The 26,136-nt window shown below is 44.6% G+C and overlaps 1 protein-coding gene across 3 annotated transcripts in view; it reads left to right on the top strand.

The window, feature by feature from the left end:
* NEXMIF (neurite extension and migration factor) overlaps positions 1 to 26,136 on the top strand; it is a 164,293-nt gene that overhangs the window by 1,622 nt on the left and 136,535 nt on the right. The window lies entirely within an intron of this gene.

The following is a 26,136-nucleotide window of genomic DNA, read 5'->3' as shown; positions in this document are numbered from 1 at the left end:
ATGAGCCTCTTGCGGGAAAACAAGACGGCTCCGTGGTGCTGAAATCCTCCCGGAGGTTTTCCCCCCGTTTCCGCCCGGCGGTTTGCTCGTGCCCCTGCCCCGCGCCGGCAGCTCCGTGCAGCCATCGACATCCTGGTACTCGGCCGTGCCGCCGGAGGTACCTGCTGGCATCGCTGGAGCGGCGTGGTACTGCGGTAACACCGAGCCCGCGGCACACGCTGCTGCCGCCGGGGCTCGGTGTGCCTCTACACACGCTCCTGCCTCTTGCTTTGCTGTTTAATTTTTTTTGTGTGTGTGTGTGCGTGCGTGTGGTTTAGTGAAGGAATAATACAGAGGCTAAAAAAAATAGCGGCAGCGCTCAGGCAGGTAGGATGCAATTTAAAAGTCACTCCAGCTAATACCCCATGCAAGACTGCATTTGTTAAGGTATGTGAGCTGTGCAGAAGGCAGCAGTCTTTAGTGAATCACTTTTGAAAAACAAATACTTGACAAAAGAACCAGACCTGCTAAATGGATAACAATTATGTAAGCCTATAGTAGGTTTTGATGTATGTCAAGTCTGTTAAATAAATCAACCTGTTCAGTGAATAAATCTGCTCTGCACCAATGCTTTATTAATTTTTTTAAGGGGAATAAACCTGTGTATTTAAGACGTTTTTACTGATGTGAATCTCATGGCCAAGCCCCATAGCTGCCAGTGACACAAGACAAATCCGTGGGGAGGGTGGGGTGCAGGAGCGTGGGGAGGGATAAGGTGGATATTAAAAATACACAAAGATGTGCATAAGGATTCCTAGTGATAAAATTCTCACTGATCCATGTCTTGATGGAGTATTTGCTTTGCAGTGGCAATGGCCCATACAAAGCTACATTGATTTAGCTTGCTCTGTTCACGATGGCAGTTCTGGTGAATAATTATTTTCCCAAAAGCCCTAACCAAGGGAAGAAAGAGAGTCCCTGCTTGGCCTACACAGTAGTACAGTATCTTTGAAAGCGCGTATCCGGCTGCAAATAAAGAGAGCCAGTTCAAGTGTTACTACACTCAGCAGGAATAAAAGGGAGGCAGAGAAGGGGAGCACCCGGCCGCCTTCCCCGTGTGCCTCGTCCCCCTTTCCCTCTCTGCTCCTCGCCCTCTGCTCAGCTTTGGGGGCGGGGAGGGGGGATTTTTGAGCGTTTGTTTTTCCTTTTTTTTTTTGTGTTTGCTGTTGCCTTTTGGAGGCGAGGCTCTGGCAGCCCACTTAAACGTTGAGTTCTGAATGCTGAGGAGTCTCTTTCAGATTGAAAAAAAGAGAAGAGGTTGTGGCCAGTGGGTTTTAACTTCCCTAGCTGGGACAGGGAGTACGTCTGCGTGGGGCAGTGCCGTGGTGGTGTCCTTCTCTTTTGAGATGCTGAGGCCTCGTGGATGTTTTTGTGATGGGTCACGTGTGTATCTTTCTCCTGGCTCTGCAAAGGAATATATGAAAAGACTCAAATGTGCTTGCAGGACCAAGAAGGCCCCAGGCTCGGGCAGAAAGTGATCCCAGACAAAGGGGTCTGGCTCGGGTTGGACCCTGGGTGTGGAACCCAACCATCGAAGCGAGGTGCATTTTTTGGATATTAAGGCTTTTCCATTGTGGCAACAACCCAACCGTGCTGCTTCCCTCCAGCACAGCAGTGAACCATCCCCTTGAAGTTTATGCCCCATTGCAAACAAAAAGCAGCATTAGGAAATAATCTTTTCCTTGGGCAGAGTCCAGGGAGGAGAGCCATGGATGCTGCAGGCCTTGCCTGGTCCTTGTGTGGGGGTTCTTTGATGCTGCTGTTGCCGAGTTTGTGTTTGGCCCTGAGAGAGTTTGGATAGCCTGAGTGTTTACCAGAGTAAAATTGCTATTGCTTCTCAGTAATGACAGCTTTTGGTCTGTGAGGGTATTTAAAAATATATATTTTGAGAATTGGGAGCAAAATAATTGTTATGTAATCCACCTGTTACGTTCAAAGTCCTGTTTTCCACCTGGGAGAGGATTGCACTTTTTTATTTTTATGCTAGATCTTTGTGTACTTTTAGCCCCGCTTGAGTTGGCTTTATAATCATTACCTGTGTATACAGTCAGGTGCTTGACGAGCCTGATTTTGTGGATGCTGCCAGCAGTGAGTAAATGAGCCATGTGGCATAAAACTGAGCAAACCATGTTTTGTTGGTACCTTGCTCTTCCCTCTTTTCTCTGAGCTGGTCGTACACACCTGTAGTGTCACCAGTGCAGGGGTCTGAGCTGTTCTAGCACAAGGACCCACCTGATTTCTTACCTGTATGTGATGTGAGAGGCGTGATGGGATCTCAGCCTTTTGGTTTTTTTTGACTTTAGGACTCCTGGGTGCCGTTACAACCAAACATTAAAAAATTGCCTTGCGTTGTGTTGTGTAGAAAGCAGCAAAGTTACAGATGCTGAAGATGACGGACTGCCTTGAGCATCCAGGCGTGGGGGTTTGCCTGAAGGGTGCACAAATTGAGAATAAAACCTGTCCTGCTGCCCGTGCCAGAGGGTTGGCCTGCCTGTGGACACGAGGAGAAATGGGCAGTACATGGGAAAGCTGAGCCAGAGCGCAGCTTGCGGGAGGAGCCGTCAGTTCTGCAAATGAGTGTTGAACCCTTATCCTTAGCAAATTCTTCTTAGGAACAGCCAGGGGAAGTGGCTTTGGTGCCGTGGTGCTTTGGACTGTGGTGGTAGTGCTGGGTGGATTTTGTTTGCAGTTCAGGGGAGTAGCATGTAATCTGTGTAATGCTGCTTTTGTGTGCCTCTATTGCAAATTGATGTCTGGGGAATGACATGAAGCAAAGGCTCTAGACCAGCAGGTCTGTGATATTTTTGTAGCAATGTCTTTTTATTCAAAGCAGGTGTCATGGAGATCTTTCATCCCAGGATTTCTTTCATCCCTGGCGTTTGTTAGCTTGTGTTAAAACTTTAAATCTTGAGAATTTCTTCTGTACAGAAGGTGTTCCTCATGTTGCTCTGGCATGGGCTGAGCTATGATTATGCAGTCTCCAAAGAGTGACAGGGATGAGGTGGATCTGTGTCTGCATGGCTACGTCAGCCCTGTAAATAATCCAGGGACGTGGCCCAGTGCCCTCCAGTCACAGGCAGGGTCTGTGCCAGCTCAGCTGGAGGAACTGCACGGGGATCTGGGAGTGGGCAGCGCTGGGGGTGTTGTCCCTGGACAGAGTTTTCTTCTAACCCTTAAACATTCAGAAGGTGATTATGCCCAGCAGTCTGAGTTCCTATTTGTAGTCTTGTTTGCCTTTAAAAAAGCTTTTGACTATGAGATAACCGATTTGCTTAATTTATCCAAGCTCTTGTCTCGATGGTCTCCCATGATGGAAAATTCTGCTGGCTAATTGTTGCCTTTCACTGATCTTACACATCTTTGTTTTGTGCTGCATCTTCAGAATCTGGGTGGATGTGTCACTAGAAGTTTCTGATCAGTCTCCTTGTCTTGATTTACTGGTGTTGCTCCCCGCTGGGAAGGTGGAACCACAGTCTGCTGGCCCGACAGCGTTGCTTCTGCTCGGACCCCAGCTAATTAATTTACCCCATCAGTTTAACACCTGTCTGCATTGTCACTATCAGGACTGGGATCTCTGTCTCTGCTGTCGCTGTTGTTTTCCTTAGGCATCAGACCATGAATCTCTGTCTTAAGAGGGAGCTTGAGGTCTGGCTTGTGCTGTCCCCTGGCGTGGTGCTGCAGTGCCAGTCCTGCTGTGCCACTGGGGCTGGCAGGAGCAGCAGCACTTCCAGGCCTGGCTTTGGCACCAGTTTGGGTTTTTCTGCCAATTTATCAGCCTCGTCCTCTCCTTGCCTGTGGGGTTTCTGTTGTGCAGAAGAGGCTCCTCGTGGTGGGTTTGGTCTGAGGGTCCCTGCCTGCTCTGTGGTGTTCCCTGCTGGTGTCTGGGGCTGCTCCACTGAGGAGTGTCAGGATTTCTAAAATAACCCCAAACATCCGAGGTGTTTTCTGCCTCTCTTCTCCCGGGGTTAGGAGCTCCTCACATACTAAAACCCAACATTGTCACTGTCCTTTCCTGATGTGCTGAAACTGCTGAGAAGGTGGCTGGTGCAATGAGACTTGCATTTCTGAGGGTGTTTGGACACTCTGATGGAGGTTATCAGGAAAATGAGCTCTTGTGGATCTTGCAGGACTCTCAGGAGTGCCAGGACGTGGCTTGGGGTGCTCAGAGCACTCCTGAGAACTTCTTGGTTGTTTCATTCCCAGCACGAGACCTGGGTCTTGGGGAGGGCTTAGGCACAAATTCCCAGCTCTTTCCCAGTTCCATTCCAGGTGAGGTCTCTGCCATGCTCTGGAGCTGCTTTTGGAGCTGTGTCCTTATTAAAGAAAATCAGATTCCTTTCCTCGCACTTGGGAGGATTTTAATTGTGAGTTACAGCACAGGGGAACCAAATGTGGCAAAGAGAAGTTCTGTGGATGAATTTTGTTTCCTCTACAATGTCCCAGTGAATGAGATGAGTCTTTGATGGAGGAGAGAAGCTGAAGCCTTACGAAGGGCCTGTTTATTGGCATTAATTATTTTTTATTAGTTACAGCATCCGTAGTTCGTTGGCAGTATAAGAGCCCAAAGTAAGAATATTAATTCTTCAGAAGTTTTTCAAAGCTTGCATTTTTCATAAGAAGCTTGTGAAGCTTCAAATCTAAAGCTTCCAAAGCCTTTTTTTTTTTATTCTTCAGAAGTGCCACTGAAGCTCTTTTTTTTTTTTTTTTTTTAATTTCTTGTATTTTAGCTGAAACTATGAGTTTTACACATGGAAAAAAAATAGTTCTTTCCTATCCACTGCATTGGCCTCAATTTTCAGGTGCCTGGCTGGGTCAGCTAAGCCCTCTGCAAGCATCAGCTGTGCTCTGGAGAGCAGGTGTGGACTCTTTACTCCTAATTTCCTGTCCTTTTCCCCCTCTGGTTGGGGTTTTACTTGGTGGCTGAAGCACAGATGGATATGAAAGGTGGGTTTGTTTGTGACTGGCCAGTCAGGACAATACTTGACCTTCACAGTTGTTGAATAACTTCACAGAAATACTTAACTGCTTCATGGGAGCGAGGAGGGTGGCTGGGAATTTAACCAGTACAGAGGGAATCTGCTCTCTGTCTGGCCAGCAAGCAGCATTTTTTTTTCCGGGTAGCCTTGCAAGGTCATGTTTAAATCCTCTGAACGTGAATTTAAGGGTCATGCTGGTATTTCAGTGGTAACACAGATGGATGCTGGGTCTTATTTCATATTGCTCCGGGGAATGGAGCAATTAGTAATCTTGGCTCTCTCTAAACCTTGAGGGGGAAAAATGAAAATTGCCTTTTTCAGGGTGGTCACTGTTCTCATTTGCATGAAAAGAACTGTTGGGGTGTGGGGTGATTTTAGCTACAAAAAGTTGGGATGTGGGTTTTTTTGTTTATGTTACTGCTAACATTACATGGACAGGTTAACCTCATTGACAAGGTGGGTAGAATTTTTGGGAAGACCAGAAGGGAAAGTGCTGCTGACCTAAATTTTCAGCTCGTGTTAAAGCAAACGAGCAAACCCCAATCTCCCTGACACCACTGGCTCTGTAGGGAGTAGCAGACAATAATTTCCCGTGGTTTGTTTATGCCTGCCTCTTACAAAATCTCCTATATCAAAATCACCTGTCCGTGCAGTGACGTGTGAGTGTGTGAGAGAGATTCATGCTGGAGTGCATGGGGCACTCCCTGGCAGCTCCTGCAGGAATTGAGCTGGCTGTGCCACCAGCAGCATGGCTCGTGGGTGCCAGTGGAGTTCAGGACCATTCCTGCCCATGGGTTGAGAGGAGCCCACATGGTGTTAGCCCAGCCAGGCATGGCAAACGCAGAGGAACCCCTCAGCCCAAACCTCCTGCAGAGCAAATAATTTGTCCTAACCCAGTAACCTTCACTTATTTAATTGTCTTATTTGTCTGGTTAGCTTATTGTTTGGTGGAGAGAGATTGTACTGCAGGAAGAGGAGTTTTGTGTATTGTGATTGTTTCTTTGGTTCATTTGTGCTCATTCCTTGCCTGCTTCTTGCTGGGTTTGAGCAGTGCCTCCTCAGCAGCCTTTTGGGAGGTGGATGGGAGGCTGGGCAGACCACTGTGTTTCCAAGGAGTTTCTGGTTTGAAAGAGAGAATTTTTGATTGGCTTGATTGCTTCAGCATCACAATTTATGGCTGTTTTAGGCAGCACAAAGTTGTGTTTCAGGATTTACATTTGGGTTATAGTTTATGTCCCTGCACAGTGTTGAGCCAAGAGCCACGTGTTCCTTACAGCTCTCTCTGCTTCTGCAAAAGGTGTTTGAACTGGTGCTTAATCATCAACAGGGTCTGGTGCTGATTTCACCCTTTGGAAGCATTGCTGGCTTTGCAGGAAGGATGGGCATTGGCTGTGCTGCAGAGCTGGGGCTCCTTAGTGACTGATGTGTTGGCCATTCTGTGGAATTACTGATTCTCATTGCTGGTGTGTGGAATTACTGGTGTGTGTTCCAGTTCACGTGTGAAGCAAACCCTGGTATCTCAGGTTCTCTCTGTTTTTTTCCCCTATAAATGACATCCTCCCTTCCTCGCTTGTTTGTGGTGTTCACTTGTCTGTGCACAACCTGTGTGCTGGATTCTTCCTCACCAGGATGGGTTCAAGCCTTCCTAAAGGTTACTTCAGGGGGAGCTTGAAAGCATTTTGGATTAACTTTTCACCCACTGCAGGTGGTCTGGAGGGGTTGTTGGGTAAAATGAGTGGCTTGAGAATAAAACCAAAACAGCCTCAATGCCAGCAAAGAGCCAATAGAAGGAATGGAGGAAGGGCTGGCTCCTAGGAAAGGATTGCTGGTGGGACATTTCAGTGTAAGTAGTGGGGAAATGAGGAAAATGCTGCTTAAATTGTGTTTTGAAGCTTTTTGTCCTGGGAAAGTCTTCATCTGCATTGTGGGCAGTGGGTTTGTGTGTGGTGGAGTCTACATATTGTATCAGAAATGCTAAACAACTGTCTTGTGCCTTAAACCTCACGTGAAAGCAGAAGGGTTATGGTCCCCATTGCAATGTGCAGTAAACCTAAAATATCTGAAATTTGCAGCTGACAATATAATTGATGAGTTCTCACCCTGCATTCCTGAGCTGATGTTAAAACAAAAGGCAGTTTAAAGGTATTAGAATATTTACATAATCTATATAAAATATATTGTATCTATATAATACAAAATTATATTTAAGGGTATTAACCTATATTATATTCTCTTATTCAGTTAGGCCTGGGCATTTGCTGAAGGGGCTGTGTTAAATCACTCCTATTTGCCAGGGTCAGGTTGAAAACTTGATGTGTAGCTCGGAGTTTAGTTGGTATTTTTGTTATTCTTTTAATACCTTCATCCCCCTCCCTGCATTTATGGGTACAGCCATACCCTGTGGTGGTGGCTGCTAAACTTGTTATCTGTGGCTCTTTGAATTATTTCTCTTTGGGGCAATATCAGGCTGCTTAAATATAAATGACAAGAGGGGAGCAGAGGGGTTGGAATGGGCATTTCCAGGTCTGGTGGGGGCTCTGCAGGGTCCTCCTCAGAGTCCCCAAATGCTTCACACTCTGCTCTGTCTGTCCTTGAACAACTTCTGTGCATTGCATGGTAAATGGAAGTCAGAATAGTTTGTTTGATGTTATTTATTCAAATCTGGAAAGGATGGTTGTGCAAAGACCAAAGAAAAATGGTTTTAGTCTGACAAATGCCAAGGGTTTTTGTTTTGTTTTTAAAGCCCAAACAAACCCTTTGGGATCCTTGGCTGGGTATATAATAGCATGAAATACACCATTCCTTTCATTCTGCTCCCTAAAAATCTAATTTTTTATGCATTTAAAGTGGGAGTTGAGGCAAAAACAGAGTTTAGCTCTGTTGACCTATATTTATGAAAAGAGAAGGCTTGCTAAGTGTTGCAAGAAAAGAATGTATAGTGCTGTTGGTATACTCTGACAAAATGTACACACATACTAAAACCACTTTTGGGATTCTTCATCTTCTTACTGAATGTTTAAGCCCTTTCCAGCCAGATTCAATCCACTTTTGCAGTTCATGGCATGTATATTCAAGCTGCCATTAATAGCCATGAGGCATCAGTGAAGAAGGGCAGCAAAAGAGGGAGTCTAGAGTAAGCAAGGGAGAGTGGTGGTGCTGAAACCCTCCCTGATCCCTGGGTTTAAACATGAACTTTTTTTCCCATTTCCTTTTGTGATGCTTTATTTTTTAATTCAGCCCACTCTCTATAAAGTGCAGTTTAATGGTTATCATGCTGCTTGTTGCATAACTGTGGCACAGATGTTATTTTTTTGTAATTTTGCCTGACATATTTAAAAGGGAAAGAGAGGAAGGGAATTTATACCCTTTGGAGATGAATATGTGGAGCCTATTAGTCTTAAAAAAAGTGTGAAGAGCTAGTTAGAGCTGGAGCTGGCACATCTCTGAAAGGCTGATCTGTGGAGTGGAGCTCTTTAGATAAAGAATGAATGTGTTTTATCTTCTGGAGTCTGTTGTGTGTGTTGCCAGACAGCCTAAAACCCAAACTTGGTGGGATACGTAATGTTTAGGCACATGGTTAAATATTTTATGGATCTGAGACCAAATCCAAATGCATATTTAATGAAATGCTCTCCAGAATTAAGTTTTACGGGATAATCACTGATGGTGCTCAGAGTTAAAGGATGTGAAGATGAAATACCTTGCTCAGCATGGGTAGTACTGAATGTTTAAGTGTTTATTTCACTGCAGCTGCAAACAACACCTTTAAAGTTGCTTTCTTATGAAGCTTTGACTGGGAAAATACAGTTAGGAGTACAGTTTTAGCAGAAGGAAAAAAATTGCATTCTAGGCCTACCATTTTGGGTGGAATGGGCATGAAAACATGAAATCATCTCCTTTTGGCATTTCTAACAACGTTAGAAATTTTAAAATAGAAGAAATGCAAATAAGTAGAGTGAAAATGGTAGATGCTGTATTTATGTTTATTTATGTATAATAACAGAATGCCTGGTGTTTCAGATCAGCAGAGTGTGCCTGGATTCTCAGAGTATTTGTTTTATGAACAGGGATGGAGCTGTACAACCCACCTCTCCCTGCTCTACAGAGGAGCAAACCAGCTCACAGGGAAATTAATAACCTGCTAGAAATGCAGTTGGGAAGTGAAGCCAAGAGTCTGGGCTTCCCAGCCCTTGTTTGAGCCTATGGGCTGGGCAGTGGGATAATTGGGATAAATTGATAAGGGGAAAAGAGGAGAGAAGAGGGAGATATGACTGTCATGGAGCATCTTTTTGAAGTTGTGGAATAAAGATAATTCAAATGATTCTTCTAAAAGAACTTGAAAAAAACAGAGGTGAGCAGTTATAAAAACAGAATGAAACCTGAGAGTGTTTTTGACTTGTTTCTGCCTGGGGCAAGACATTTCGGTTAGTTTTTATTTTGCTTTTGTTCTGCCCTTTGCCCCTCCCCTTGCTGGCTTACCTACTGCAGGAAATAACAAATCAGGCAAAAGAAATCCTAAATTTTGTTGTTACAGTTGGAGGAGGCAGGAGCAGCTGTGTGAGGGTGAAATTGCAAAGGCTCAGGTGTAAATTGGAGGGGAGTCCTTGTGCCTGGGATTTTGTTCCCCAAAGAAGGGTGGGCTGTGAGTTCATCCCTCAGCTCTGGGGGTCCTGGGTGGGAGAGGAGATGTCTCACCCTCCTCCCTTGCTCCACCAGAGGTGAGGTTTCCTCACCTGGCAGGTGGGCACAGCTCCAGGGCTGGGAATTTTCTCCCTTTCCAACCCAGTGGCACCCATGCTCCCAGCCCAGTTTGGTGTGTGGTGCTCTGAAAACATCCTGTTCTGGCTGAGCAAGGAAAGGATGGAAAATACAAGGCTAAAATAGAAGGTTGGTGCTGATGCAAGCTGTGTTTACTTTTGAAAATTCAGTTTATTAAACTCAAGGCTGCAGAACTCCAGGGATCAGTGATGCTGTCTGAACATCACCTTCTGCACCGCACAAGCAATTTTTCAAAATTACTTTTTTAATTAAAAGTTGTATCGGTTTAATGCGAGTTAAAGGAAAGTTCACAGGCTTAGCATCGTCTGAAACATGCTGCAGATTTGGGAAAGAGCCTTTCCCTGCCTTCCAAAAGTTTATCCAAAATAGTGAATATGCATGGCAAGAGAGGGAGATCTCCTCCTGGACTCAGCCTCTGAGGGATTGCAGGGTGGAGGCATTTATTGATTATCAGTCCAGCTCCACTTCCATTACCTTTGGAAGGAGCTGCAGAGCAGCAGAGTTGGAATATGAACATAAGGAAAACAAGGAGGACTCGAAGTACAGCAGAGGAAAGTCAATACAGAGCTTATTTAAATGTCAGCTGCCTGCAAGAGCTGTGCTCAAAAGCTGTGAGCAGAGATGAGGTCTGGGACACGGCTGGGAGGGAGGGAGGAGGTGGCTGAGCAAGGCTGGTGCTGTGGGCAATGCCTGCACGAGGAATATGTTAAGGAGGGAGAAGGAACTGCTGACTGGAAATTGCATCCGACAATTAGTTCTGAGCAGCTAATTGGAGAAGTTCCGTGCCTCTTGGACAGGGGAAGCCTGTGACTGTAGTTGGTGGGCGATCTGATCCATGTTAACAGTGTTATTCATCAGTGCTGCTGACAGGGATAAGTGACACCCTTTACAAATCTGTTTACTACCTCTAGATAATGTATTTAGTTTCTGAACGTATGTGCAGGGTAGGGAATCTCTGTGAGCACAGGTTTCCTGGAATTTTATAGAGCTGTGGAATATCCTGGGTTGGAAGGGACCCACAGGGATCATCGAGCCCAACTCTGAGCCCTTTGAATCATTTAAAATCACATTGACTTTATTTACCCAATAGGTCAGAGTTGTAATTCTGTGGCATTTGTCAATGTAAGGGGTTTTGTATTCGGGGAGAGCTTGGACAAAAAAATTACTGGTTTGTAGAAGGATATCCTGATTCTGAATTTCATGGCCATTTTTATTTTGGAAAGTTAGCCACTAATTATGTGTTGTAATAAGAAGTAGTTTTATTGCTGTTGTGCCTGAATTAAAATTACGTTGAGCACTTTGATGCAGAAAACATTATTGGAGTCAACCTCCAAAATGTTGCACTTGGGGATGTGACTTAGTGGTGGACTTGGCAGTGCTGGAGTAATGGTTGGATTGATGATCTGGGAGGTCTTCTCCAACCTAAATGATTCTACAAAGTCCTCAGCATTTTAGGCAGGACTGAGGTGAGAAAGATGGGGTCTTGTAGCTGTGCTGTAGCTCACTGCAACCCAGCCAAGTTGTCCTTTATTTTGTCAGCCTCCTGCTTCATTCTGAACGGAGTTTGGTGTTTTGTCTGCAGGGGGCTGAGTGGTTGTTCGTGTGCCAGAGGATGGGAAGGCTTTGACATCCAGCCCGTTCCTGGCTGTGCTGGTTCCTTGGCACGGCCAAACTTTGTCTTAACCTGATCAAAACCTGTGTGGTGAAACAGGTGCTTGCTGGGGCCAGTGGGGCCATGACCATGGGAGCACAGGACCAAACAAACTCTGCTTTGGATGTGTTTGTTTCCATCTGCATAAACACCCAGCAGCAAGCCCTTGTGTTCTTCCTGGCCATCCCTTACGGTCCCACGCTGCCTGCAAAGGTGCATTTACTGAAAAACGTCCAGCTCTGCACGGGATCCTCTCCTGCAGGGAGGATGGGAGAGCAAACACCGTGTGATGAGCTCTGTTTGCATTGTGTGATGCTCTTCTGAGCAGAAGGCCTGCCAGCAGAAGGCACTTTATTGTCCAGAAGGGCAGGTGACCACGCTGGGAAGGCAAGGATTTTACAAGTTGGTGGGATGTGAAGCAGTGGGCTAAAGTTGCTGTCCCCCTCTCTGGCATTGGCTTTTATTTCCCAAAAGGTGTGATGACAGCAGAACAGTGGACAGGGGAAGTAGGTTTGCATTTAAAATACACAGGAGGTACCACGGAGGCAGTGTTGACTTCTCTCCTGGCCCTGTAACAGTGCCATCACTCTTCTGTCCTGTTCACCCCACTTGTTTAATGGGATTATTAATATGGATGTGTTTGCTTCCCAGGAGTGTCCTGAAAATCAGTTAAAGTTGGAAAAGCATGTTGAAGAACTGCTTTAAAAATTTAGAAACCTTAAAAATTTAAATTTTACAATTAAAAAACTTCTTGATTTCTTTTAGTAAAAAGAAGTTCAGCTCCTCCCCTGCTGGAGTTTCCTCCTTGCATTTTTCCTGTTGCTTGTGTGTAGTATGCCATGGCTCTTCCAGTCTGCATGCTGCTTTATAAAATGCTGCATTTTATCCTGTATTGGAGAGTCAGATTTTCAGTATGTATCTTATTACACAGAATGGGGAACAGGAGGCAACCTTCAAAATTTGGGCTGTAAAACTTCTTCCCCTTTACATGACATAGAGGAGTTCTCATGCTTAATTGAAAGGTTCAGGATTCTATTTTCAAGACTTCTATTCTAGTGAAAGGTGGAGAGCTCTTTTTGCATATTACTTGCGGCCAGGACTGATTTCTTGTCCAAAAATTAAACTCCTTTAGCAGTTTTTTTTTCAAAAGGCAACTGAGGAGCCAGTGTCAAGAGGGGGTAGAGTTAAGAGGAACACTTTCTGTAGCATTTAAATGAGATCTGTCTTGGAGGGGATCTTTCCAAGGGGGGTTATCTGTAGGTGGTGTTAAAATCCTTGGATGTTACTGGAAGTTGGATTGAAGATGAAGGGAGGGAACAAGGACATGAATGCTGGGAGGAGTGAAGAGTTTGTTCTTGCAGGGCAAGGAAGCACAGCACCTTCTCCCTTACAATTCTCACCTGAAGGCCATGTTTCTTTCCCCTCATGGACTTCTTTGGTTCTCCTTTGGTTGTCTTTCCCTTCAGTATCAAAGCTGCATCCCCTGGAGGTTTTCTTGGCTTCTGGTACCCGAGTTCACACAGGGAATGAGATGAAACAAGGCAAACTTGGTTCTAATCGCTCTCGTCTAATTCTGCTGCATAATGGAGATGAGCAGTACTTACATAACAATATCCTGGGATGTTAATAGATTTAATAACCCAGAAAGGTGGGAAGAGGTTCTGAATTACCTGCAAAATGGCATCTAACTAATGAAGTTTACGGGAAGCTCATCTCTTTGAAGGAGGGTCAGATGGTAGGAGCAAGACTTCTGCATATGCTCAGAAGAGGAGACAAAATGAAGCTGCCTGTCCTAATCAGAATAAAACTCCCATTAAAAATAAGTTCTGAGGTGCTGTTGGATTATGCCAGTAATACAGGGCTTCTAATTCAAGTCTTGCAATAATGTAAACAACACAGATTCCTTTAGATTTCATCTTTTTTTTTCCAAGTGTTGATATGTTCCAATCTTGGGGATTAGAACTCTGTATGTGCCCAGCAAAAACAATTGGTTCATTAATGCTGTTTTGTTAGACCTTGCCCCCCTCTTGCCATGGTGATAAGGGACCTTAATTAGATCCCAGAACAAATGCTGGAGAGCTTGACAAAAAGGAGAAACATGGGGAGGGGGTGGAGAAATACTGAGATGTTGTTAGCAGATACATGCGGAGAGCTGTATCCTGCAGAGGGGAGACTGTGTTTTATGGAAAACACTGGTTTCCTTTCCCAGGAACACAGCCTGGGCTGGAAACATCCATGGACAGTGTGTAGGACTGGCACTGGCAGCTTCCTGCACATCAGATCCTGCCCCATGGGCCCGGGAGAGCGGACAAGGAACGCGCTGCTGCCGGAGCCGTGGATTTAAACTGTGCATTCCGAAATCTCTGCTGGATGCTGCTGCTGATGTTCCCCCATGGGAAGTGGCCAAATCATTGGGTTGATTCACATGTTCATTTGTGAACAAGAAAATGTCTGTGTGGGGAGGGCTGGAAAGGGAGAAGGAGGAGAATTCGGAGGATTTTTATGAATACCGTCGGCAGAGAGGGTGTAGGCAAAAGAGGGGGAATTGTGGTGCTGAACAATGGAAAGGAAGGTTGGCAAATAATGCTGGCTGGGAGAAGGAAGAGAGGTTTCTCTGTGAAGCAGATCTCCATGTGGTTTCAAAAAAGCAAGCATGCAGAAACACGGGCGTTAAAAATTAAGAAATGCGGGGTTATTCTGTTTGTTTTCTATTGCTGGGTGCTCAGGTTACACCTTCAAAACTTCCTGTGCCGTCGTTCAAGGTAGAACATTAACTTCAGGTTAAAATCCCAGCTTCTCATTAACTGCATTTCCAGGCTGAAATCTGGGGACTGTGGCTATCAGCTCTCATACCTTTGTCTCCAGTCTTAAATTACATGCTGCCTGATTAGCTGTACTTCATAATTATTCCTTACTTAAATTACCTTTCAATAAAATAAGACTATCTCTCAGAGTCTGTCATAGGAAGTGCTGTTTTTTTGGCCATAAGACAGTTGTTCTCTGAGCAACTAATTTATTAATTTATTTTTATTTTCATGTCAGGTTTTCTGTATCACAGTGACATGTCTTGGTACACAGGTGAAGATGTTTCAAGAGAAATTTATTGCATTACAAGATGATGCATAAAAGCCAACCCTGTTGTCAAGGTCTATCAAGCAGTTTAAAGCTTGGAATTGGATCTCTGTCTAGCCTAATATTTTAGAAACTTTTAAGTAAGAACAAGGTGTAATTCCTCTATTTTAAAAAATAGGCCTCTGCAAAGCATGCATCAAACCTGCCAGCATTTCAGTAAATATATCAAAAAGCAAATTCAGGTGCCTGTAGACCTACATCTCATTTAAGCACATTATACTAGGTGCTAAAGTAATCCTGTGAGAGGCAGGTGTTATCTCTGAGTAAACACAGAACTGTCCATCAGCCCTGCTGATGTGAGAGTGCCTCTGTGTGATCTCCCTGAGCTCCCTGTGCCTGGGGAAGCAACAGGAACGAGCTGTGTGGCACTGGAAGCTGCTGGGTTTGGTGGTTTGTGCCAGTTCCTCCCGAGCTGGTTGGGTTTGGACAGGGTTTGGTTCTCGGGAGTAAAAAAAGCTCCAGGTGTCGTGGTGTGCTGCCCTGCCCGGGCTGGCTGTGGCAAGTGTGGCAATAGGATCAGTTTAACAAAGGTAGCTTTGTTTTTCCTGAAATGTGTTCAGAAAAGAGAAAGTATTTGAAGATTGCTAAGTATGAGATGTCCTGCATTTTCTTACTCATCCACTATTTCTGTATGTTTCCAATACCCCTTTTAGGTTATTTATTCAAGGTTAACAGAACCTTCTTTACAGTTCTTGCTGTTCTTTAAAAACCCTTGAATTCATTACTTCTTAATTTATCTAGAGAGCACAGTGGCCTAAAACATCCAGGACTATGCAGTATTAGTTTCTGTTTTGCAAGAAGATTAAGAGGCTTCTCTTTGGGACTGGATGGGAACTGAGGTGGTTCAGTTTAAGTTTTCCAATTTTTCTTTGCAGACTGAGAGTGACTGTTTAAGCTTAAACAAGTTGTAAGTGTTACGAAGATTATTTCATGGACTCTCAATGGAGAAGAATTTCAGCTAAATACATACAAGATGACTGTAGTTTTAGTAACATTAATAAAATAAGAGATAAAGGTAAAGTAGGGGGAGGAGATTTGAATTTTCAGATGGCTCAGATGGAGAAGTGAGGTGGGTGAGCAGCAGTACCTCTGCCTGCCACTTAATTGGACCTCAGAATAAACTGCAGACCAGGTGTCCCTGCTCTGTAAACCTGTGGTCTGCAAAATTATTGTCAAATAAACATTACTGCAGGAAAGAAACCTGTAAGCTCAGGTTTTTATGGGTTATAACACTGTTAGTTGTAAATAACACCATTAAAATCCACCCTTTTCAGACAGAAGCTTCAGGAAAAGTGAGTGTGAACTCCTGCCTGTCTGTAGGAGTCTGATTGCTACAGAATTCAGGGAAGGTCTCAGTGGGCCTGGAGCTGCTCTGGAAGTGGCTGCTGGTGTGGTGTGAGCATGGTGAAACCAGAGCAGCAAGTTTGGAAATTGCCTAAATTTGTTTTTAAAGCTGCAGGGGTTGCTTCCATGGTTGAACATCTTGGAGTTCTGGGGGGAAAAAAGGCAAGCAGAGGATAAGCAAACTACATCACTTAATATTAAGCTGAACTTGCTTATGGGTTTTAGTTTGAAAGGAATAAAATGAGTATTTCCATCTTTATTGTTAGTCCCTCCCTTGGCAGACTCACTGTGTGTGCTGGTGATGGAACTGTCTGACTTGGGTTGGAGTTGCTCCTGTCAGAGCAGGAAATGCAAGGTACTAAATAATGTGATTAGATGGTCTAGAGGATTTAATCTTAAATCATGATTTATTTTTTAAGCTGTTGTTCCTACGGCTTGTACGTATTAACTGAGAAGGTCTGTTTGGATTTTCCTAAGTCAAACCATTGTAGGAGAGTTTTTAACGTCACCATTTAAAGCTCAGATTATGAGTTAAAACTCAGACCTTTGCTAATTCCCACCAGTGGCTGGCTGGTCTGCGTGCAGAGGAACACAGGGAACAAAGTGGAAGTGCCAAAATTCCAAATGCTCCCTGCTCCCAGGGCAGCAGCAGCACGGGGAAGATGTGTGACTTCAGGAAGACACCTCTGAGCTAAGCTGATAAAACCTCTCTTTAATCCTTACTCTGGTTTCCACCTACTTCAATTAATTACGGAGATGAGTTGTTAGTGGTGAGTTTTATGAAACCACGTGTAAACAGTGTGTATAATGAAAACAATAAAGACCTCATTTGTAGATCAGACATGAGGGAGATAGGATTATTTCCTGGCTCAAAGCAGGTGTCAGTTATGTGGATAGTTCCCTTTGTGTGCAAGTTTCATGGCAGGCAAGTGTTTTGCAGGGAATAGAGCACTTTGGAGAAGTGTCTGGATTTTATGGGCTGGGTTTGTACAAGTGCTGCTCCAGCTGGTGCATCCACATCCGTGCTGGAGCTGTGTAATAGTGCTGCAGCCACACCAGCAGAGAGAGATGTGTGTGGGAGAAGTCCTTGGTGGCCTGGCTTCTGCTTTTACAGTTTCTCCTGAGCTAATTGTTGAAGCCTTGCATTAAAAAATGAAACCTAATTAAGGATTATGTGAGTTGAACAGCGTATTTGCAATGAGTCTGTTGGAAGTCTTGATTCGACAGCTCAGTGTGTTCTCTTGAGAGAGTTTCATGATGTATCTGAAGCATGTCCAGGAGCAGGACTGTGAGAGAAGGAATCAAGGTCGTATGAAAATGATGCACAGCTTGTTTAACACCAGATCAGCAATCCCAGCCAGGGTCAGGAGTCACTTGCCAGATGTGTGTGCTTGACCTGGGGAGAGCCCAGCCCTGGGACTCCTTGGCTGCTGTCAGGTGGCAGCTGATGCTTGTCTTGGGGCAGGAGGAATTCCACTCATCTTCTGCAGCTGGGCTGCTCTTCCTGTCTTCTTTCCAGCCCTCCTGGGCAGAAAAGTAGTCCAGCAAAAAAATTTGGGATGATAGCTGTGCCTAAGGGAAAGCTGAAGCTGCAGGGAACATGGCACTGCTGTCTCCAAAAAACACAGCTCTGGTCTGGGACACGCTGTGGCCGTGGTGTCTCTGGGGTGCTGTCAGCAGTGCTGATGGGATGGTGTTGGATTATGCCCTTTTCTGACCCAGAGATGGGGTAACTGAGAGGCAACTAAAAAACTTTTATTCTATTTTCAGTCTCACATGAAGGGTAAAACAATACAGATGTTATAAATCATGCCATCACAATCAGAAGTTGCTATTTCCTAATTACAATACACTATAAGCGTTTCTTGGCCTATCAGCTTTTAGCACACCAAATTCCTTAAAATCAAAAATCTAAAATTAACCTTTGTGGGTCCTACTACAATGCATCTTTCATAGTTCTATTTCTCCAAAATGTAGTCTTATTTGTAGAGCCATCCTTTGAAACATGTTTCTAGTTCCATTTCTCTCTTGACAATGTCTGTCCTATTCTCATCTCAAGTTTGCATTCACACTATGAGAGCCTTCTTGTCAGGCTTTGAAAATTCCTAAAATCCATTTCCCAGGATGGCAGAGCTCAGGGAGCAGAAATGGTGATGATGGGATGGCGGAGCTCAGGGAGCAGCAGTGATGATGATGATGGTGATGGGATGGTGGAGCTCAGGGAACAGCAGTGGTGATGGTGATGGTGATGGGATGGCAGAGCTCAGGGAGCAGCAGTGATGATGGTGATGGGATGGTGGAGCTCAGGGAGCAGCAGTGATGATGGTGATGGTGATGCCAGAGCTCAGGGAGCAGCAGTGATGATGGTGATGGGATGGCAGAGCTCAGGGAGCAGCAGTGATGATGGTGATGGGATAATGGGATGGCAGAGCTCAGGGAGCAGCAGTGATGATGGTGATGGTGATGGGATGGCGGAGCTCAGGGAGCAGCAGTGATGATGGTGATGGTGATGGGATGGCAGAGCTCAGGGAGCAGCAGTGATGATGGTGATGGTGATGGCAGAGCTCAGGGAGCAGCAGTGATGATGGTGATGGTGATGGGATGGCAGAGCTCAGGGAGCAGCAGTGATGATGGTGATGGTGATGGGATGGCAGAGCTCAGGGAGCAGCAGTGATGATGGTGATGGTGATGGGATGGCAGAGCTCAGGGAGCAGCAGTGATGATGGTGATGGGATGGCAGAGCTCAGGGAGCAGCAGTGATGATGGTGATGGGATGGCAGAGCTCAGGGAGCAGCAGTGATGATGGTGATGGGATGGCAGAGCTCAGGGAGCAGCAGTGATGATGGTGATGGGATGGCAGAGCTCAGGGAGCAGCAGTGATGATGGTGATGGGATGGCAGAGCTCAGGGAGCAGCAGTGATGATGGTGATGGGATGGCAGAGCTCAGGGAGCAGTGCTCTGGCTCCAGCAGTGGTACTGGTACTTGGAGGAGCCTGGAGTCTGCACGGGGCTGGATGATCACACTGGCCTGAAATGGTGCTGGCAAGAAAGCTGGGGCCCTGCCTGGCTGTTTGATTTGTCTCCCTGGCTTCCCCTGCCTCGGCTCCTTTGTGTTCCTGGCAGGGAGGCTGCATCTCGAGCTGCAGATGGTCGCAGGGAGCAGGGAGGTGTGAGCTGGGCTGGAAGTGATCGGGTGCTGGCAGCCACCAGGCAGGAGGAGCCAAACAGCCTCTCACACAGAGCCCTTGCAGGACTGATTTACTGCCTGCAGGACCCTCCTACAGAATAAAGTGGCCTGTAATGTTGCATATATATTTAAAATACAAAATTCATTATGGTCCTTCATCTCACAACTACGTGGAGTTTGTCGTTGGTTTAACCGAGTGATGCAGTCAAACTCATAGGTGCAAAAATGTCTAATAAATTAAATTAGCCAGCCAAAAGTGATGGTGTGGAAGGGGGCAGGAGGTAATTAAAAGTTAAGGCTTTGTAACAATCTTGATTCAAAGATTTGTAAGCAGATGTTCACAGTGTAATTTTTTTCTTTGTGTTAACTGGGAAGTTTCTATTTTATTCCTGCTTCTCAGCTGATGACAGAATAACAATACAGCTCCCAAGTCTGTTGTACACAAACTTCTGTGAGCTTTTTTCCATAAAAATCCTTTTTGCAGTATGTGGAAGTTTACCACAGGCACATCATGGCTGTGTGATTGTGTACAAGTGCTAAACGCTCTTGGTATCCATCAAATTTAGTTCTGCTGCAAAAGCAATACTCTGGTCCTTTTGCTTGCTGGTGATGTTCATTAGCAAGTGTTTTTAACCCTTTTTTTTTCCACAGAACGTTAAACTGAGAGTAGGAAGTTATGGTCCAGTTGTGCTATACACTCCCAGTTCCCAAGGATGTCAGTGATGACAGTCAGGGCTGCAGAGCAAGAAAACTCCTGTTCTCTCATTGAATCATTCAGTGCAGGGTTCCTTGTACATAACAGGAGTTGCTGGATGTTTGTCCATGCATTGAGCTGAAGTAATTTTATTTATTGTACTTTCTATGTCCTAGGAGGACCTGAAGCAGTGGCAGCTACAAGAGCCACTGCAAGCTGGTCTGCCCCATCCCTGGAAGTGTCCAAGGCCAGGTCTGACAGAGCTCTGAGCTACCTGGGGTGTAGTGGAAGGTTTCCCTGCCTATTTATATGGAAAGAGATGAGCTTTAATGTCCCTTCCAGCCCAGGCCATTGTGATTTTCTGATTGTCTGATCCGTGTAAAATCCCATGTGTTCCTGAAAGTTCATATTTTCTGCAATTGCACACCAACTTCTGATCTCCAGTGGTGGGTGCAGGCAGCGATCACGGGGCTCTGCAGGAGTGTCTCAGAGTAAATGAGGTTGTTAATCAAGGCTGGGGCTTTCTCTACTTGCTGAAAGCTAATTAGGATTTGCCCAAAAATATGTGTTTTAAATAGCTTAATTGAACTACTCAACAGTTGAATTTAGCTGTGATGCAGGCTTCAAGTTTTGGTTGTTGTTGTCAGAGTAGGAGAAGACATTTATGATTTGTGGTGGTCAGTGTGCAACAGTGCAGTTACATTGCAGCTCCATCTTCCAGTGGAATAAAACCCATGTTCCAGTGGAATAAAAAAGAATCAGAGTCCCACTTTTACTGGCTTGGATGCAACAGAGAGCAACCTTATCCCCAAAATCACTGGCTAAATTTGACTAGAGCCTTTCCCTGCTTCCTAAACTCCCCATTATTGTTTTAAGTGCAGGCATTCAGTGTTCTTGATGCCTGTCCTAAAGCTGCATAGCATTTCTGTAAAACACAAAATACCTTGTGACACTTGCCATTTCTTACTACACGTATGACCTCTGGAATATCTCCAAAGCTCTGAGAAAGAATGAGATTTTCAGTAATGGCTACAGGCATTAAGGGCATAAATACTGTTGAGTATCAGTGGGATTTATGCTCCTAAGTTGCTGTAAATGCTTTTGAAAGTCACATCCAAAAATGCATCATTAAAAACAAGATATGCTGCTAGTGGTTTTTAAAGCAGATGTGTGATATAGATGAACAATAAAATGAAAGGTGCTTTATAATGTTATTCTTGTGGAAGAATTGTTAAATACATAATTATTACAAACAGCTGAATTTTGGAGAGCTTTCTTGTCAGAATTGCAGTTTGGCATGTTGAAATTCATCCAGCTCCAGAGAGAAACCAAGGGACTGAGATTTCAGGGCAAAACTCCTGTAATCTGTTGTTAATCAAGAAGAAATTTCTATATATTCCTACTGAGACAAGAAAATACCCCCAGTTCCCAAGAAATGTTCTAGTACACTGATTGTTAAATGTAAATGAGACCCTGTCATTAAAATCCATAGATTCACAGTGCTAAATGACAAATTGCAGTTACCACATCGCTTAATACACCATTCTTTTATTTTCATATCTTGCAGGTTTGTTACTGCTCAGCGGTGTCTGCGAGGTTTTCTGGGGTTTGGGCTGGTGGCTGTTGTGGCTGGGAGGTTCTCAGGGATGGTGACTGTTGTATCTCCAGTGGAACTTTGCTTTCCACTGACCCTTGAATTTCCTGAAGGCAGGAAATGTGCTGCTGCTCCACGAGCAGATTCCTCCCACTTTTCTTCTCACGAGTCCCAAGCTGTCTTTTTCCCCACGTGCTCTAAAGATGGACCATTTCCCCTCCTTCCTTCCTGATTTCAGCACTGTGTGTCATTATTTAGATTTGTAATTTCTGACTTTTCTTCCTGAAGAGGTGGCAATTCCTCTGGGAGCGTCTCCGGCGTCTTGCCTGTGCCCAGCTGCTCTCCCATCATATCACTGTGTATTTATGGGGCTGGGCACTCCTATTAGCAGTTGTAGTTACATATTTAAACATACTTCACATAACTAATTATGTTTCATGGCCTGTAGCCAAATTGACTAATTCTGCCTCCTTGAAGCTCCAGAAAAATACACATATTTAGAAGGTGGCTAAAACTTCCCTTTAGCGACTCAGTGACATCTCCTTGAGGTTGGGCTGTTTTAAGTGGGCAAATAAAGGTGTTTCAGTGTGAGAAAATTTTGAACCAATTTTCCCATCTGTCTTGTCTCCTTCTTTGTTTTTTTTGGGTTTTTTTGGAGCCTGTCTTGGTGGCAGCTGCCTCCTGTTCCAGCCGAGGGGGCTTGTTCTGTGTGGATGTGCTGCTCGGGCTCCTTCACATCATCAATGCAAAAGATTTGTCTTAAGTAAACTCCTGAGGTGTCTGCTTTTTAAAAAATCATCACACAGAGCAAGAGGCTGGGCCAGCTGCTTGCATTATTTTCCCAGAGAGGAAATACAGACCAACTGTGCTGGAAATGGAAGTGGTTGGACTTACATTTAGGATTGCTAGTTTTTATTTGTAGAGCTGATTACAGATTTGTATATGCAATTACCAAAATAAGGGAAGTCTTGGAATCTTTTTTTTCCTTGGTGTTGCTCTGCAGGTTGTGTGTTCCCTCTGAAATGCTCATTCCTGACTTGCTGCAGGCTGGGGCTGGGTATTTCTGCCTGGTGCCTGGCTGTAATTCCATTTTTTGGAGCCCCAGCATCCCACCTGACAGCTCTCACATCCTGCTGCCATCGTGCTAATTGCTTGGCATTCCCAGGATTTTAGTGCAAGGTGTTCATGTGCAGAGATCTCCCTCTCACAGGTGGAAGGGGGGTTTTTTTATTTATTTGGTTTTGCTAGCCTAACTTAGGTTTGGAATGGGAAGCCATTAAAGGATAAAAGCAACACACATGCCTGTAGAGGTCAATTTAACTGGTACAGCAGCACAAAAACACACAAAGGACCCATGTAACAAAACCTAATCGGCTTTAGCTTGAGGGTTACCAGAACCCACATCTTGGAGATTGCTGCTATCAGTTACATTTTTACAGTTCAGCACTATTTTTTATTGCAAGTGAAGCACAATATTTGTACCTATTAGCCTTTGAGTTTCCTTTTTAGCTCCCTCCCCATAAAGCGAGATGCAGCATTATTATTAAACTGTTCTCCGGGCTAAACACTGTGAATGTCATTCATGTCTGTGTTTATTAATAAAGCAGGAAGAGGGAGAAGCTTTAGCTTGTCTGGTTTGCTTGACTTGCATCAAGGATAACTTTGCAAGAGAGAGCGAGCTTTCAATAAGTATTCAAAATTGCATAATGAAAAGGTTCTGGAAATAATTATAAAAATCAGACTGAAATCACTTTGGAGAATTGTTGAGGGTTTTTTTTTTTTTTTCAGTGGTGATTTTTTTTTTTTTTTTTTTTTACATTCAAATTGGCAATGAAGTGTAATGAAGACAGTCAGAAATAACCCCTGCCGCCCACGCAGGGTATATATAGAGATTGTATTTACTCTGCTGTGCAAGCATCTACTGCAAGATGGCACATTAAAATGTGAACAAAACAGCACATCCCTGCTCCTGGCTGCCGCAGTGCTGCTGGGATCTGATAAACACTTGGAGTGCTGAGTGTGTGCAGCAGCTGTGCCACGGCCTCCTGCCATCCCCGGCCACCAGCTCTGCCCCTGCCAAACCTGGGCATCTCCTCCTCCTCCTCCTCCTCCTCCTCCTCCTCCTCCTCCTCTTCCCAGCGCAGTTTTCCAAACCTTATCCAAAACCTGGAGCGCTCAAACTTCCCAACTTTCTGCCGTTCTCGCTGCCAGGTGTGTGAGCACACCCAAGGAGTGGGGTGGTGATGATTTTTTGGTTGAGGTGGTGTCTGAAATCAACAGAGCTCTTCTTCGCTCTTCAGCACCACGATTTATTTTCTTTCAGGTGTAAGCTTTTTTTTTTTTTTTTCCCCCCACCCAACACAAAATTGTTTCCAGTCCTTGTCGATGTGTGTGTGACCTTCAGTGGGTAATCTCTTAATTAATTTTTGTACTGAATATGTAGCATATTGAGATGTGAGCTTTAGGCACTCATCTCGGAGGCTGTGTTAATTCTAAAAATCAAATGCATCAAATTTGGCAAGAAAAGCCCAATTGCAAGTAACCAACCTCTTTCTGCTTCCCTCCTGCTCTTTCACCTCAAAAAATGTCATCTTGCCTATATTTGCATGTGATAATTTAGCATAAAAAGCATTTTGAGCACCCTGGAATGAACGTTTTGACATTCAACTGGATGTTTGCTTTTACATTTGCCATACTTGGGTGCACCTCTGTGAGAAATGCATTGCAGAATTTTTGTATCTGAGGTTATACAAATTGTTTTAAATGCTGGTAATTGATTCCCAGCTAATGCTTTCAGCATGGGTTGCTCAGGCTGAGAAGTGCAGGCAGAGGTTGAATTTGAAATTGGAGTTTATTGTGTGCCTGTCTTCCTTCCATTAAGTTCTGAATGCTGGGGGAGAGCTGGTGGAAGGATTTTTGGTTGGTTTGGGTTAGGTTTTGGGTCCTGTGGTGAGGTTGGTTTTTGGTTTTGTGGTAGGTGTTTTTTGTTTGTTTTTTTTCCTGTCACAATGATAAAATCAACTTTCTAGTCAGCAAAAATGGGCATGTGGCTTTTAGGCTGCAATCCTGTGGGCTCCCATTTCGTGCGTTCTCGCTCTAATTAAAAGGAGTGTTCCTTACAAGTGTAGGTATGGTAGAGGGGGAGAAAAAAAATGTGTGGCTAGTTGTTGGCAGCAGCTACTGTTTGCAAAGGGATGTCATCACCTTCAAAATTTGTTGTTTGTAAGAAGGCTTTTTTACCTCCCAGTGCTGCAAGTAGCATTTAAAATAAGCAATCCTGAGAAAAGATCATCAGAGTTCTTGTATTTTTCCCCAGCTATTTTCTTGAAGATACTGATACAAGTACATTCAAAGAGTCTTTCCATATTGTATATAGATTTTTAATGTAGCTGTAGAAGAGAACAAAGGTTCCATGCTGGAAAAAAATAGTGTTTGTAATTTTTTAGGGAGAAACTCTGACATCAAGATTTGAAATTAATTTCCAAGTTCTGTACATTTTTATGGGTTTAAAAATCTGATTGGCCTTTTATTTTATTATCTTGTCCAGATACTGTCATGTAGTATAAACAATAAAATTAAACCACTACATTCTTTATGTGTTTTTCATCAATAATTAAAATTAATTCTTGATGTGGAAATTCTTGAAGGGGTTAGTTTACCATAGCTTAGATATGCACTGTGGTGTCATGATGTGTTATTTACTGATTCTGGTTGGGGGGTTTTGTTCTTTTTTTGTTCTCTCTAGGGTATTTTTGTCTGCATTTATTTGTACAGTACTGAAATTAGTGCAGCAGCCAGCTTTCCTTGGCACAAAACCACTGTGGACAAAAAGGAAGGTCCACACACCTAGAAACTTCCTTTGTGGCTGTAAAATTAGTGACTTGATGGTGACAAAGATGTTGCTCAGAGAGGAGAGCTCTGTGCTGAGCAGAGGAAATCCAAGGCATGGCCCAGCGTTGCATCTGCACCGAGTGGAGATGTGCAACAACAGAATTCTGGATTTACACTGATTTATGAGTGTAATAAAAGTGCATCTGCCGTGACTCTTGGGGATGGTGCTGTGCAGGGCCAGGGCCTGGCATTGATCTTCATGGGTCTCATCCAGCTGGGAATATTGTGTGATCCTGTGGGTGCAGGGATCCTTTTGCTTCCAGTTCAGCACAGCCTGCTCTGGTTGTGCCTTCCTTGGTGTCTGGGTGCCCCTGGGGAGGGGAGCAGCCCTGAGCCAAGCACTGCTGGGTGTCCCAGCCCTGCATCCCCTGCGAGCTCTGCCGTGCTTGCCATGGACCAGCGGCCGTGCCTGGCCTTTTCCAGCCCTCCAAAGCCTTCCCAAACGGAGAAGCCACAAAAAAACTGAACCCAGGCAAACCTGAAGCTCACTTAGAGAACTGAAAATTGCCATGAGAAGTACCACCAGGTACGCCTGCCCGGGGAAGGGATGCTGAGGATGCTGCTGGGGAGGGTGGCATCAGCATCTCTTAACTCCTTCCTGCCTGCATTTCCATCCCCCAGCACCGCCTGCAAACATATGGTTCACCCCCACCCCGTGTTGTGCTTGGTTTCTTATGTTACAGCTTTTTTTTTATTTATTTTTTTTTCCCCTCTCTCCCGTTTTCTCTGCGTGGTTGGGTTTTTGTTTGGATTTTTTTTTGTCATCGTGGTTTGGGTTTTGTTGTTTGTTATGCTGTCTGTTGTTGTTTTGGTTTTCTGTTTTGTTTTGTTTCTTTCCCAGAAAAAGGC

This window comes from Lonchura striata, chromosome 14 (genome assembly GCF_046129695.1).
Source record: "Lonchura striata isolate bLonStr1 chromosome 14, bLonStr1.mat, whole genome shotgun sequence".
Taxonomy (NCBI): domain Eukaryota; kingdom Metazoa; phylum Chordata; class Aves; order Passeriformes; family Estrildidae; genus Lonchura; species Lonchura striata.
Note: the sequence above shows the minus strand (reverse complement) of the source record. Positions and strands in the feature narration are given on the sequence as shown.